At 44.0% G+C, this 16,794-nt stretch overlaps 1 pseudogene across 1 annotated transcript in view; it reads left to right on the forward strand.

The window, feature by feature from the left end:
* The window catches only part of LOC311122947 (IQ motif and SEC7 domain-containing protein 3-like), a 32,433-nt pseudogene extending 16,154 nt beyond the window's left edge, over positions 1 to 16,279 (forward strand). The window contains exons 3-6 of the transcript in view: positions 659 to 781; positions 4,319 to 4,485; positions 9,118 to 9,257; positions 16,155 to 16,279. The product of the transcript in view is annotated as an IQ motif and SEC7 domain-containing protein 3-like (transcript). The remainder of the gene's footprint in view (positions 1 to 658; positions 782 to 4,318; positions 4,486 to 9,117; positions 9,258 to 16,154) is intronic.
* Positions 16,280 to 16,794: the final 515 nt, after the last annotated feature.

A 16,794-nucleotide genomic window follows, 5' to 3' on the forward strand; every position in this document is an offset into this window, starting at 1 on the left:
AGCGGTGTAGCCGGGCTAGATGGGCCCTGTCCCTGGTGTCCTTGCATCCATGCATGGATAATACCTGGGCGAAACTGACCTTGAAGTAGACATAGTGAAAGTTGTGAAAGTTGTTACCGATAGTTCTGAGTCGTTTCTGGGTTCACCTCCCCACGGCCGCAAGGGCAGGGGAAGTGGAAATGGAAGTGGCGTCTGATGTGAATACTAACTGGGGTTTACAGATTCCTGAAGAAGTAACATATGTCTCTTTCTTTCCCTCCCTTCCCCTATCTCTCTCCCGTTCTCCACCCCCCCATCCCGTCCTCTCTCTCTCTCTCCCTCTCTCTCTCTCTCTCTCTCTGCCTCTCTCCCTCCTTCCCTCCATCTCTTTCCCTTCCTTCCTCCCTCCCTCCCTCCCTCCCTCCCTCCCTCCCTCCCTCCCTCCCTCCCTCCCTCCCTCCCTCCCTCCCTCCCTCTCTCTCTCTCTCTCTCTCTCTCTCTCTCTCTCTCTCTCTCTCTCTCTCTCTCTCTCTCTCTCTCTCTCTCTCTCTCTCTCTCTCTCTCTCTCTCTCTGCCTCTCTGTCTCCCTCCCTCTATCTCTTTCTCTCTATCTCTCTCCCTTTCTCCACCCCTTCCCTCTCTCTCTCTCTGCCTCCCTCCTTCTCTTTCTTTCCTGTAGTTGTGTGGTGGATGAGATGGATTTCTCAGGGATGGAGCTGGACGAGGCTCTGAGGAAGTTCCAGGCTCACATCAGAGTCCAGGGAGAGGCCCAGAAGGTGGAGAGACTGATCGAGGCCTTCAGGTGAGCTCCATTATTCAGTCAGTCTGTCAGTCAATCAGTCAGTCAATCAATCATTTAGTCAATCAATCTATTAATCAATTAATCAATCAATCATTTGTGTGTGTGTGTGTGATATATTGCTTTGTGAATAATCCCAGGAAGAGTAGCATTGATGGACTAATAGGTATCTTACTAAACTAAACTAAACTATAAACTAAACTCATCCTGGAAGGGGGTTTGACACAGGGCTGAAAAAACAAGACAATTCAGATAAGTCATCCAAATCCAGTACAAAGTCAGTCAGTTATGAACATATGAGGTCACTACTGGGACAAACAGAGATACCTTTGTCTCAGGTTTAGAAGGCCTAGAAGACGGCAACGTTCAAGTGAGTTAAGCTCAACATCAGGCGAGGCACAGCCCTATAGTGTCTCTGCCCTCTTGTTGTCCATGGGTGGGCAGGACATTGCCGATAGCACTAAGGTCCATGTGTGTCTGAGCCTAAAACACAGTGCTAGGAGTTTTTTCAGTTCACGTCTCACTTCACCAGTCAACCCAAATCCCATCCAAACTTTCCAGTTTCTACATAGCCTGGTTATCCAGCCTGAATGCTGCACGCACCATTGTTTCACTGCATTCAGACTGGTTAAATCGGGCTAGTTTCAACCCTCCCTCCATTTAGATGGTTGACCCAGCCTTCCTCTTGGCTAGGTGCTCTGAAACAACAGGCAATCTCAACAGACAGGATAAGTACAACTTCCTGGTTTCCGAGTCTAAATGGTTATCCCATTTATGCCACAGCTGCGATGCTCTGCGCTAACCAGTGTCCTTGAATACCCGCTCCAATTACGATATGGCCAGCTGTCACGTTTGTCAAGGTGCGTTGCTAACAAGAGTGTTGTTGTTGTCGTGAGCGGGCACGGAGACTGACGGCTGGTATTTGTTTTGGGTACGATTGGCACCGAGTGCGTGTGGCACAGAGAGGGGTGGAGTAAAGAGTCAGGGAGGAAAGGAGGGAGGGAAGGAGGGAGGAGAGGTTTATAAATAAGCACTGTTGCATAAGCACAGCTCTCTCATCTCCGCCTGCCTCCCCTGCTCCCCCAAACAGAGATGGAGAGAGTGAGGAATAGAAAAAGAGAGAGGGGGAGAGACTTGAAGGAGAGAGAACGAGAGAGAGAGTCTGAGACAGAGAGAAAGATGACGGGAGGGAGGGAGAGAGACAGACTTCATAGAGAGTGAGGGGATAGGGAGAGACTTAAAGAAAGAAAGGGAGAGACGGATAGAAAAAGAGCTATGAATGTAAACACATCAAGAAAGGCTGGTGGCAGGGAAATGAGAGAGAGGGGGAGGAAAGGGAGAGAGAGAATGTGTGAAGAATCACAAGAGAGGAGAAAATAAACACCTGGCAGCTTCTGTAGCTTGGCGTGTGTCAGCTAATAATGAACCCAACACTGTTTGGCAGTTTCTGAGGCCAGAGAGGCATTCACACACACACACACGCACACACACATACACACACACACACATATACACACACACGATTCCTTACTCCCTTCACTGAAATAAAGGAAGGGAAGGGAATATAGGGTTTTCTCTTTCTAGGGATATCTGGTATTTCACTCTTTCAGGTAGAAAAGCAAAGAGAAATGTATAGAACACAGACTTTATTATTCATAAGAAAAAGCTATTGTGCTTTGATTGGCTACAAGGCCTTCCTTAAAGTCTAACCACAGTTCTTAATGGTGCAACTGCTGCAAACCATACAATATGTGGCTTAAGACAAGTTATTTTTCAGGTAAAAGGCTAGTCTCCATTAGATGATGCAGAATCAGTGGGGATGAACCCCAAACTGAGTACACGGTCTGCGTCCCAAATGGCAACTTATTCCCTACATAGCTAGTCCACTACCTGTGTGTATTCCTGGCCCACTGAGACGTAGATTCCAATCATGCAGCTCAGTGGTCACATGACTCCGGAGGGAGGCCGGGCCAGCCTACCTGGAAACCATCATTTATTAATATGGAATTACACTTTACGCTCTAGTAGAGGCCCTATGGGGTGTCACACACACACACACACACACACACACACACGTTGAAATAATAGATTGATTAATTAACAAAGGAAGCTTCCGTGTGGAATCTCACGCCATGCTACGGTAAAAATAACAGACTTGAATTGGCTGCCAATGCAGAGGAGAGCATAGCGTGACAATATGGCGGCGTTCCAAATAGCATCCTATTCCCTATTTAGTGCACTACTTTTGACCAGGGCCCTCAAAGTAGGGCCCCTATGTAGGGAATAGTGTGCCATTTGGGATGCAACCTATGATGAATACAGCATTATCACTGAGCGAGTACGTATGCATTGTGACATACTGTAGCGAGCAGTGCAGTCACCCCACTGGGTACAGACATCAGTTCAACTTCTAGTTTTGATTTACATTTGATTGAGTTGTCAACTAACGTGAATTCAACATGAAATCAACTAAAAATGTCGTCCTGTCATTGGATTTAGGTTAAAAGTCAACATCATCACATTTTATTTTTTTCTGGTTGAATTGATGTGGAAACAATGATGATTCAACCAGTTTTTGCCCATAATGTCATTTAAATGGTAGTGTCTGGAGAGTTCTGGGTTTTCACTGTGGAGGATTCTAAATCACACTCTATACTCTATGGACTCTGCTATCTGTTAAGGCATGGACAGGCCCTCATGTTTCATCCTCTCACAACGCCCCCAAGCAGATAGACTGACTGTACTAGTATAGACACACACACACACACACATACACACACACACACTTAGTCATCAAATAAACACTCAGTCAAACACACACACACACACTCCACACACACACTTAGGTGTCTCTGCCAGTTAGATTGACGAGGGGTGGTTGGTGTGTGGAGCTGCTAGGCCAGCAGTATTTCCCTCTCCTGCTGTGCCTCCTCTCAGATCTCAGGATGTTCTCTGGGACCTCCATCAACCCTGTGTCATCTTTACTGCAGAGGTGCCTAGGCAGGGATATTTCTGCTGTCTATCCCATGGGGCACAGCGTAAAACACTACTGCACTAGTTATGTAGCATTTTGTGACAACTGCTGATGTAAAAAGGGCTTTATAAAATACATTTGATTGATTGATTTGACTACTGTCAGAACGACTGTCTGTCTGCTGGTTTGCCAGGTTCTTTGTGGTGGCTAGGGAGAAGGGACTTCATCTTATCTGTATATTCTGGTTGGTAGTGATGAGGTAATGGTAATATAACAAGGTGAATTGGCAGGTTTCTGTTGAGGAAGAGGCCGGGAGATCTATGCTATGACAAGATTGTTGGATCTCTCTTACCATGCATCATGTTCCTCTTTCCAGATCCTCTGGGGGGGTGTGGGGTCTTATGGGTCCTGGTTGTGAGGTTTTTGTTGCATAAGAAATAAGACTGGTTTATGGGTTTTTGCTGATTTGAAGGACCACAACCGTTGTGTATAATCAAGTCAGTCTACAAATACTAACCCCCTCTCTACCCCCTCCCTCCTTTCCCCCTGCCCCCCACCATCTCCAGTCAGCGCTACTGCATGTGTAACCCGGACGTGGTGCAGCAGTTCCACAACCCCGACACCATCTTCATCCTGGCCTTCGCTATCATCCTCCTCAACACAGACATGTACTCACCCAACATCAAGCCTGACCGCAAGATGATGCTGGAGGACTTCATACGCAACCTCCGTGGTGAGGCATTATTTTAATATAGTGTGTGTGTGTTTGTGCGTGTGTGTTGGAGCGGTAGATGGGGAGGAGGGGGAGGGTGGGAGTAGAGGAGGGGAGGGGAACGGGTAAGTAATAGTTCATTACTACTTACTTTATACTAGTTTGTTAGTTACTAGTTAGTTAGTTACTAGTTAGGTAGTTACTAGTTAGTTGCTAGTTAGGTAGTTACTAGTTAGGTAGTTACTAGTTAGTTAGTTAGTAGTTAGTTAGTTACTACTAACACCCTATCCAAATAGCTTCTACATGGTGTAGCCTTTCACAGAGGCCACTAAATCTTGAATCTACAGCGACGACAGGATATTCAACCTATCAGATCGCTGCAATGATTTGCCAGTGTTTGAAATGTCCGTAGCGGATTTAATATCCGTGTAACAAGAGAAGACGGATAAAGTCCCAATCCATTGTCCCTAACAGTCAGCCTACTCTAATTCAAACCAGTTTCATCCCAAATGGCACCCTGTTCTCTATATAGTGCACTACCTTTGACCAGGGTCCATGGCACCCTATTCCCTATGGGCCGTGGTCAAAAGTAGTGCACTATATAAGGAATAGGGTGCCATTTGGGACGTTGGTAAGATAGAGCGGCATCATAGTTTTCCTCTGCCAGGGAGGGATCCATCAGGAATGTGGGATCAATACGGTACAACTTTAATGGATTCATCCGGATGGCTCCACACAATTACATTAAGTCGGAAAATCAATCGGGGTGTCTCATGTAAATTAGGATATGCCACGATGCTTGGCTTTCTCCCTCTCCCTCTGTTTGTGTCCTATCTCTCTTTCTGTTTTTCCTCTCCCTTGCTCTCTCTCTCTCTCTCTCTCTCTCTCTCTCTCTCTCTCTCTCTTTCTCTCTCTCTGTCTGACTGTCTACTTCTCTTTCCCTCTCTCTCTTTCCTTAGTTCTCTCTCTTTCTATCTTTCAGCCTTCTCTCTCTTACTGTCTCTCTCCCTACCTCCACCCTTTCTCCCTCCCTCCCTCCCTCCCTCCCTCCCTCCCTCCCTCCTTCCTCCTCTCTCACTCTATATTTTGAGTGGAGGGAAAAACACAGTTAAGTGTTAATTAATGAATAACAGAGGAGTGCTCACTGACTCAATTACACTGGACCAGAAATGTAAAAACATTCTGCAATTTCTAACCTGATGTATTGACACTGAATATAATTAGTATAATGACTTGTATTTTATCCTAGAAACCATTCCATATATATAAATGTCTTACTTTTGATGTATCAAAATATGGCAGTGTTCACACAATTAGTATAACTCTTGATGTGTCTAATTGTACCGCCGTTGCACATAGAATTAGTTTAATGACTTACATTGTATTCTAGAAACGTCTCCATATATAAATGTTTTACTGTTAATGTATCTAATTGTACTATAGTGAAGTCTCTTTGGAGTACGGGACCAAAGGGCCTATCACAGGGGTGGGCCATGCTGGTCCTGGACCAAAGGGCCTAGCACAGGGGTGGGCCATGCTGGTCCTGGACCAAAGGGCCTATCACAGGTGTGGGCCATGCTGGTCCTGGACCAAAGGGCCTAGCACAGGGGTGGGCCATGCTGGTCCTGGACCAAAGGGCCTATCACAGGGGTGGGCCATGCTGGTCCTGGACCAAAGGGCCTATCACAGGGGTGGGCCATGCTGGTCCTGGACCAAAGGGCCTAGCATAGGGACGGCCGTAGTATGTGGTTGTTGCAGTCAGATGTACTACCTGAATTTGTTCAGGGAGAGATGGAGAGAATACATAAAAGAAGAGACATCAGGAGAAAGACACAGTAAGCAGCTCTCTCTCAATCGCTCTCTCTCTCTCACTCCCTCTCTCTCTCTCTCCTATATCTTTATTTCTCTCTCTCTCCCCTCTCAATCTCTCTCACACACACACATCCCCCCCCCCCCACACACACACCCTGCTCCTCTTCCTCCCACTGTGCTGACTCCATAATGTTGAGTGATGCCTCAGCATATCCAAGGGTGCATCTGTGTCACTGCTCTGACGAGTGTCTACATTTGCCCGACCTAGCAGCCTCAATTGCTCCTCAGTGAACCACCCTGGTTATAATGGGGTCTATCTAGAGGGCAGCCTCACGGCCAAATGATACAGGATGTTCCCCCCAGTCCCCAGTTGATATGTTCCCCCCAGTCCCTAGTTGATATGTTCCCCCAAGTCCCCAGTTGATATGTTCCCCCCAGTCCCCAGTTGATATGTTCGCCCCAGTCCCCAGTTGATATGTTCCCCCCAGTCCCCAGTTGATATGTTCCCCCAAGTCCCCAATTGATGTGTTCCCCCCAGTCCCCAGTTTATATGTTCCCCCGTCCCCAGTTGATATGTTACCCCTAGTCCCCAGTTGATATGTTACCCCCAGTCCCCAGTTGATATGTTACCCCCAGTCCCCAGTTGATATGTTACCCCCAGTCCCCAGTTGATATGTTACCCCCAGTCCCCAGTTGATATGTTACCCCCAGTCCCCAGTTGATATGTTACCCCCAGTCCCCAGCTGATATGTTACCCCCAGTCCCCAGTTGATATGTTACCCCCAGTCCCCAGTTGATATGTTCCCCCCAGTCCCCAGCTGATATGTTCCCCCCAGTCCCCAGCTGAGGGGAAGAAGTGCTATATTCAGAGCTATGTGGAGTCTGAATATTTTGAAGAAGTGCTTTATTCAGAGCAATCTGTAGTCTAAATATTTTGAAGAAGTGCTTTATTCAGAGCAATGTGGAGTCGGAATATTTTGAAATGCTTTATTCAGAGCTATGTGGAGTCTGAATATTTTGAAGTGCTTTATTCAGAGCTATGTGGAGTCTGAATATTTTGAAGTGCTTTATTCAGAGCTATGTGGAGTCTGAATATTTTGAAGTGCTTTATTCAGAGCTATGTGGAGTCTGAATATTTTGAAGAAGTGCTTTATTCAGAGCTACGTGGTGTCTGAATCTTTTGAGGCTTGGGATATTTCATAACATCAAGGGGAGGTTTTTTGCAATTAACTAATTTAACATTTGCTTCTGTCATTATTTTAATAGAATGTATGTGTGTGTGGGGTTGTGTGGTGTGTGTGCGTGCCTGTGTGTGTGTTGATAGATTATGTAGAGGCGCTATATGTGTGTGTTTGATGGTGTGCTTTGAATGAGTGTGTTTGTTTGTGCTCTGTGATCATGACTGAGATATGAGTGTGTGTGTTTGGTCGTGCTCTGTGATCTGGACTGAGTGTGTGGGTTTTGTGCGCTGTGCCCAATGTGGTGTGTGTGTGTTTGGTGCGCTGTGCCCAACGTGGTGTGTGTGTGTTTGGTGCGCTGTGCCCAACGTGGTGTGTGTGTGTTTGGTGCGCTGTGCCCAACGTGGTGTGTGTGTGTTTGGTGCGCTGTGCCTAACGTGGTGTGTGTGTGTTTGGTGCGCTGTGCCCAACGTGGTGTGTGTGTGTTTGGTGCGCTGTGCCCAACGTGGTGTGTGTGTGTGTGTTGGAGGGAGCTTCCTGTGGCTCTGACACATTCACTGGCCTTGGAACAGGAGGAACACAGAGCATTCACCATTCAACTCTCTTATTTCAAAGCTTCACTGAGGTGAATACACACACACATGCACAGACATGAAATCACGCATACACACACACCCACACACACGCCGAACCCACACATACACACACAATAGAAAGACTACTGAATGTGTCATGGGCTGGGCTGTTTCTGCATGCATGTATGTATGTGCTGTGGTGCTGTAGCTTACAGTAGTTTACAGTATCTTACAGTAGCTTACAATAGTCTACAGTAGTTTACAGTAGTTTACAGTAGTTTACAGTAGCTTACAATAGTTTACAGTAGCTTACAATAGCTTACAGTAGTTCACAGTAGCTTACAATAGCTTACAATAGTTTACAGTGGTTTACAGTAGCTTACAATAGTTTACAATTGTTTACAGTAGCTTACAATAGTTTACAATAGTTTACAGTAGTTTACAGTAAATTACAGTAGTTTACAGTAGTTTACAATAGTTTACATTAGTTTACAGTATCTAACAGTAGATTACAGTAGTTTACAGTAGCTTATAGTAGAATACAATAGTTTACAGTAGTTTACAGTAGTTTACAGTAGCGCACACTATTTTAAAGTAGTTTACAGTAGCTTACAATATTTTACAGTATTTTACAATAGCTTACAGTAGTTTACAGTAGCTTACAATAGCTTACAGTAGTTTACAGTAGTTTACAGTATCTTACAATAGTTTACAGTAGCTTATAATAGTTTACAGTAGCTTACAACAGTTTACAATGGTTTACAGTAGTTTACAGTATATTACAATAGTTTACAGTATCTTACAATAGTTTACAGTAGTTTACAGTAGTGTACAGTAGCTTACAGGAGTTTGCAGTAGCTTACAGGAGTTTACAGTGGTTTACATTAGTTTACAATGGTTTACAATAGTTTACAGTATCTTACAGTAGTTTTCAGTAGTTTACAGTAGATACAGGCTTGTGTCACTGTGCCTCTGTGTGGATGTCTGTGTATTTGGGATTGCATGCGTGTTTAGGCCTCTCAAACATTGCCACTGTTTCTAGAACATGGTTTGTGTGTGTGTGTGTGTGTGTGTGTGTGTGTGTCTAGGGGTGGATGACGGCGCTGACATTCCCAGAGACATGGTGGTGGGCATCTATGAGAGGATCCAACAGAGAGAGCTGCGCTCCAATGAAGACCACGTCACCTACGTCACCAAGGTGGAGCAGTCCATCGTGGGCATGAAGACAGTAAGGACACCAGGGCTTGACATTAATGCTTGTTCGGGACAAGTGACATATTTGGGGGGTACAAGCAGAATATAGATTTCAGTCAAATAAATCACACAAAAATCGCAATGTCAAACAATTACTCCGATCAGAGTTGGATCAGAGTGTCCCCTGGATGCGTTGCGATGTGCACTGTTCTCCCAATCTCTGCAGAGCGCATCGGAGTAGAATTTTATTGCATTGACAGGCACGAGCGGTCTTTCAATCACCTGCGCAGATCCCCATGTAGCCGCGTGTACACACACTCTCACACACAGATGCAAATGCACACGCACACACAGATGCACACACACACCGTAATGGATGGTGCCTGACTGATCCATCAATGTTTACTTGGTGACAGAAGCCACTCAGTCATCCTATAGCTAGTCATTTATCATTGACAGATACATCTGAAAAGAATAAGAAGTATTTGAGCTGTTTTGGTCACTCAAGAGCAAGGTTGATTTAGTTTGAGAAGATACCCAGTGCAATAAGTTAGCCCAAGGGTGTCAAACTCATTCCATGGAGGGCCTAGTGTCTGCTGGTTTTTGGTATTTCCTTTCAATTAAGACCTAGACAACCAGGTGAGAGGAGTTCCTTACTAATTAGTGACCTTAATTCATCAATCAAGTCCAAGGGAAGAGCGAAAACCCGCAGTCACTCTGAATGAGTTTGACACGTGGGTTAGCCCATCAAGGTACAGTACCAGTCAAAGTGACTGGTTGAGAGAATGCCAAGAGTGTGCAAAGCTGTCATCAAGGCAAAGGGTGGCTACTTTGAAGAATCTAAAATCTAAAATATATTTGGATTTGTTTAACACTTTTTTGGTTACTACATGATTCCATATGTGTTATTTCATAGTTTTGATGTCTTCACTATTATTCTACAATGTAGAAATTAGTTAAAAATAAAGAAAAACCCTTGAATGAGTAGGTGTGTCCAAACTTTTGACTGATACTGTATATCTATCTAATCCGACCGCAGTCATGACGTTTTCCCATTGGCTAAGATGGTTAGAGTGTGGTGCTTATGATACCAAGGTTGTGGGTTCAATGCTCACATGGACTACTGAACATTTTTGTTACACTGAAGATACAGTATATATTACTCTGTTACACCAAACATTGTTCAACTAAACCATTACACTGACCTCTGCCTGGTCTCCCTTGTAAAAGAGGTATTCTGACCTCAATGGGACTTCCTGGATAAATAACTACGATTTTATCAAACTAAACATGTGTGTTGATTGCACCAATCTTACCTAAAAAGCTAAAAGACTCATGTTGCGAGTAGCTGGCTAATACAGATAGATTGAGTAATGACCTGAGTTAATGATTGCAGTGCTGATAATGAGCCTTTGATAATGGTGGAGATGCTAATGCATAAAATGGCTAATGGGCTCGGCTGACAGTGCTGAGGAAAGGTAGTTACAGCGTTCGCTAACGACGCTAATGGAAAAGACTGAAGGACTTTGGAATGGTGTCTTCTTTTACAGTAACTTAGCAGACAATGATTAAATGATCATACTACCACAACGTTCAGTTTATACTACCTCAACAGGACTCCACAGTACTATACAGTTCATACTACCTCAACAGTACTCCACAGTACTGTACAGTTCATACTACCTCAACAGTACTCCACAGTACTATACAGTTCATACTACTTCAACAGTACTCCACAGTACTATACAGTTCATACTACTTCAACAGTACTCCACAGTACTATACAGTTCATACTACTTCAACAGTACTCCACAGTACTATACAGTTCATACTACTTCAACAGTACTCCACAGTACTGTGCAGTTCATACTACTTCAACAGTACTGCACAGTACTATACAACTCAAACTACTTCAACAGTACTCCACAGTACTGTGCAGTTCATACTACTTCAACAGTACTCCACAGTACTGTGCAGTTCATACTACTTCAACAGTACTCCACAGTACTGGCAGTTCATACTACTTAAACAGTACTCCACAGTACTGTGTAGTTCATACTACTTCAACAGTACTCCACAGTACTGTGCAGTTCATACTACTTCAACAGTACTCCACAGTACTATACAGTTCATACTACCTCAACAGTACTATACAGTACTATACGGTTCATACTAACTCCACAGTACTATAAGGTACTATACAGTTCATATTACCTCAACAGTACTCCACAATACTATACAGTTCATACTACCTCAACAGTACTCCACAGTACTATACCGTTCATACTACCTCAACAGTACTCCACAGTACTATACAGTTCATACTACCTCAACAGTACTCCACAGTACTGTGCAGTTCATACTACCTCAACAGGACTCCACAGTACTATACAGTTCATACTACCTCAACAGTACTCCACAGTACTGTGCAGTTCATACTACTTCAACAGTACTCCACAGTACTATACAGTTCATACTACCTCACCAGTACTCCACAGTATTGTGCAGTTCATACTACTTCAACAGTACTCCACATTACTGTGCAGTTCATACTACTTCAACAAGTACCTCCACAGTACTGTGCAGTTCATACTACTTCAACAGTACTCCACAGTACTATACAGTTCATACTACTTCAACAGTACTCCACAGTACTATACAGTTCATACTACTTCAACAGTACTCACAGTACTGTGCAGTTCATACTACTTCAACAGTACTCCACAGTACTGTGCAGTTCATACTACTTCAACAGTACTCCACAGTACTATACAGTTCATACTACTTCAACAGTACTCCAAAGTACTGTGCAGTTCATACTACTTCAACAGTACTCCACAGTACTGTGCAGTTCATACTACTTCAACAGTACTCCACAGTACTATACAGTTCATACTACCTCAGTATTGCAGTGCAGGTGATAATGACACAAGCAATCAACAAGCTTCACCCACTGTGCAGTTTCATATTATTAGGCTAAAGGGAGAATGAGCACAGCATCATTAGCATAGCATCCCAGCTAATGACTGCCTCCTTCTATGAGGAGTGTGACTGCCTTGCATGTTTGAGGAGCTAGGCAGGAGGCTCTGTGTTAGCTTGCAGGATATGGAGAGAAAATAGGGAAGGAGGGAGAGGGAGAGGGAGAGAGAGAGACTTTTTACTTTTAAAGCTCTTTATTTAACCATTCAGAAGCGAGAGAGAGAGAGAGAGAGAGAGAGAGAGAGAGAGAAAGGGAGAGAAGGGGAGAGAGAGTGAGTGGGGGAAGTAAGGGAATAAACACCCAGGAAGAGAAGAAAGAGGGATGGAGGGAAAGATGGAGAGAGGTGAGAGTGGGAAGGAGAGGGTATTTGGATCATTCCCCGAAGGTTCTGTTTTGCTGTGTTATCTGCCTAATAAAAAAGGCCCAAATCATGGAGAAGCCCTCTGTATTGGTACTGGCCACGGTATGCACATGACAGAACCCCATGGAGCTCACCTTAACTCACCACTTCTGAACGACCCACTCTCTTTCACTCTTTTCAATCACTATCACTCCTTCATTAGTCACATTTTCCTCTCTCTGTTTCCCTCACCCCTCTCTCTCTGTATCACTCTCTTTCTCTCGACCTCATTATTGCTTCTCTCCCTCCCTCCATCTCTCTCTCTCTCTCTCTCTCTCTCTCTCTCTCTCTCTACCTCCATCTCTCTCTCTCTCTCTCTCCCTCCATCTCTCCCTCTCCTCTCTCCCTCCATCTCTCTCTCTCTCTCTCTCTCTCTCTCTCTTCTCTCTCTCTCTCTCTCTCTCTCTCTCTCTCTCTCTCTCTCTCTCTTCCTCTCTCTCTCTCTCTCTCTCTCTCTCTCTCTCTCTCTCCTCTCTCTCTCTCTCTCTCTCTCTCTCTCTCTCTCTCTCTCTCTCTCTCTCTCTCTCTCTCTCTCTCTCTCTCTCTCTCTCTCTCTCTCTCTCTACAGCCCCATGACATTCTGTCTTATCGTTTTGTATTGGACCCTAAGTATCGCTCAACAGTTAATCCTATTAATTAGACTAGCGTCATATCCAGTTAATTCTCATGTTACTCCTGAGGGGATACACAGTTATTATTATTATTGTGAAGAGACCTAGCATAACCCTTACGCCTCCGACGAGTGTCTCTATACTGTGAGCTACTATATCCTTAAGACTGCCCTCTGGGAGTCAGTCTGTACATTGGATAAATAATATACATTTTAATAAGTATTCACACCCCTTGACTTTTCTCACATTTTGTTGTTACAGCCTGAATTTAAAATTGATTAAATGTAGATGTTTCACTGGCTACACACAATACCCCATAATGTCAAAGTGGAATTGTTTTTAGATTTTAAAAAATGAAAAAAAGATTAATCAAAAATGAAAAACTGCAATATCTTGAGTTAAGAAATATTCAACCAATTTGTTATGGAAAGCCAAATAAGTTCAGGAGTAAACATTTGCTTAATAAGTCACATAATAAGTTGCATGGACTCACTGTATGCAATAATAGCGTTTAACATGATATTTGAATGACTACCTCATCTCTGTACCCCACACATACAATTATCTGTAAGGTCCCTCAGTTGAGCAGTGAATTTAAAACACTGATTCAACCACAAAGACCAGGGAGGTTTTCCAATGCCTCGTAAAGAAGGCACTTATTGGTTGATGGGTAAATAAAAAGCAGACATTGAATATCCCTTTAAGCATGGTGAAGTGATTAATTACACTAGTCACTACAAAGACACAGGCGTCCTTCCTAACTCAATTGCCGGAGAGGAACGAACCACTCAGGGATTTCACCATGAGGCCAATGGTGACTTTAAATGGGTAGAGTTTAAGGGCTGTGATAGAGAAAACTGAGGATGGATCTATCAAGGCTCATGATAAGACCCTGATGCAGACAGTTCGAAATAGCAAACATTTATTTACAAAACAGGGGGCAGGCAAACGACAGGTCAAGGGCAGGCAGAGGTCAGTAATCCAGAGCCAGAGTCCGAAAGGTACAGAAACGGAAGGCAGGCTCAGGGTCGGGGCAGGCATAGGTCAGTAATCCAGAACAGTGTCACAAGGTACAGAACGGCAGGCAGGCTCAGGGTCAGGGTCAGGGCAGACACAATGGTCCAAAACCAGAAAACAGGGACTAGTGAAAAACAGGAGTACAGGCAAACCGCTGGTAAGCTTGACGAGACAAGACGAAACTGGCAACAGACAAACAGAAAACAATGGTCTAAATACACAGGGATAATGGGGACAAATGGAGACACCTGGTGGGGGTGGAGACAAGCACATGACAGGTGAAACGGATCAGGGTGTGACAGGATCAACAACATTGTAGTAATCACAATACTAACCTAATTGACAGAGTGAAAGAAGGAAGCCCTGTACAGAATAAATATATTCCAAAACATGGATCCTGTTTGCAACAAGGCATTAAGTAATACTGCAAAACATATGGTAAAGCAATTAACTTGAATACAAGTGTTATGTTTGGGGCAAACCCAAAATATTGTACTTTCAGCTGTTGATGCTGGTGTACAAAACCAAAAGTAAAAGACACAAAAACGTAAGTACAGGAAGCTAGAAAAGTGTACATAGAAAAGATCAACCGCTTCTTAGACTTGCTTTCTAATGAGAATGACAAATCTATAACTCACATTTCTATTTGAATTTAGTCAGGTCACCCAAAAAGTTACATATTGCAGCTTTAAATGGGGGTCGGACCACCTGCTTATGTCCCAGACTGTATCTCTGCACAGCAGTTCAACCCAAACCCTTCTGTGTACAGCACAGTCACTTGAACTGTTACGCCAAACATCACCTACCGTTTCAGTTCACCACTCTCCATTTATTAGTGTTGCTAGTCTTTTTCCTCCACTATAAGAGAAAAGAAAGAGAGAGAGAGAGCAAGAGGGGAGAAGAGAAGGAGAGGGGGAAGATGTAACTATAGCCAAGGGTGAGAAAAAGAGGAACAACTTGACCTTGTCTGTGAGGTTCACTGTACTTTAGAAAACCCCTTGCAGGCTAAAAGATCAGAGCCTCTCTTTAAGGAGTCAATGGAGCACAGAGAGATCGATGGGCCACGGCCATGACACCCTTAATCAACAACACTCTCTCCACCTTTCCTCTCTCTCTCTCACTCTCTCTCTCTCTCTCTTTTTGGTCTCTCTCTCTATCTCTTTTGCTCTCTCTCTCGCTCACCCTCCCCTCCACCCTCTTTCCCCCCCCCTGCTTGGCTCGCCAACGGCATCAGTTTATCCCCTTCTTTCTGTTCTCTGACCATTCTCTCCTTTCTTTCATTTCTGAGAATGTGAAGTTTTCTAAGAAAGCAGGCTAAATGGTAGTTTTTACAGGCATAGCTGTCCTATCAGCCTGAGCAGATTAATCGACAAGACCTTATGTAGCAGAATCCTTTGGATTTATGGAGGCAGTTATTGACAGGAGAGGAATGCTCAGCGGTGTAATTCTGTTGCAGCCCACAGTAGAACAGGGTAGCATATCATTGTGCTTGGAGATCTTGGAAGACGTCAATGAAAAGTGGTGGAGTTAAACTTCTTATTTTTCAGCAAAATACATTTTTTTCTCTCTCCCTCTTTCTCTCACTCTGCAGAGTGTTGTATTTTTGAATTAGCTATATAAATACATTTGATTGTGCCTATAAAGCTTTGTTCTAAAATCAATCTCTCTCTCTCTCTCTCTCTCTCTCTCTCTCTCTCTCTCTCTCTCTCTCTCTCTCTCTCTCTCTCTCTCTCTCTCTCTCTCTCTCTCTCTCTCTCTCTCTCTCTCTCTCTCTCTCTCTCTCTCTCTCTCTCTCTCTCTCTCTCTCTCTCTCTCTCTCTCTCTCTCTCTCTCTCTCTCTCTCTCTCTCTCTCTCTCTCTCTCTCTCTCTCTCTCTCTCCTCTCTCTCTCTCTCTCTCTCTCTCTCTCTCTCTCTCTCTGTAGGTTCTGTCTGTTCCCCACAGAAGATTGGTGTGCTGTAGCCGTCTGTTTTGAGGTGACGGACGTCAACAAGGCCAGAAACAGGCAGCCACCAGAGAGAAGTCTTCCTCTTCAATGACCTTATCGTGGTAAGACTCCCTGACACCGGACTGACTATGCAAAAGATTGTGGGAAATGTAGTATTGTCTTCAAAAAGGATGATAAGCTTACTACACTCCTCTGAGGATTATAGCAACATTGTTTTGGGATTATAGCACTGCAAATGTCTACCTGTTTGGATTGAATTGATTTGCGGCACAATGACTTTTGGGAAGTGTGGTATCCCCTGACCTAAAGTAGCAACAATTTCCAAACTATACTGAAATGAACTCACTATCAACTTGATGTAGTCAACTCGTGAATGTGGTAGCCCACAGTCATCTAAAACAGCTTGCAACATTGTATTCTCTGCCACACATATTCAAGCTGTAAAGTTCCTGTTTGTGGAGGCGTGTAATACCCTGAAGTCTCTCACAGGGAACCATTTTCTGAAGACTACCTCCCTAGTTTCTATTTTGTTTCATGACTTAAATATCAGATAGTACAGTAGGCTAAACGCAGTCCGCAGTGCACTTATAAACTCAAGCCTAGAGAAAGAAATAAC

The sequence above is a fragment of the Coregonus lavaretus genome (assembly GCF_964263955.1).
Source record: "Coregonus lavaretus genome assembly, contig: HAP1_SCAFFOLD_5483, whole genome shotgun sequence".
NCBI classification, from domain to species: domain Eukaryota; kingdom Metazoa; phylum Chordata; class Actinopteri; order Salmoniformes; family Salmonidae; genus Coregonus; species Coregonus lavaretus.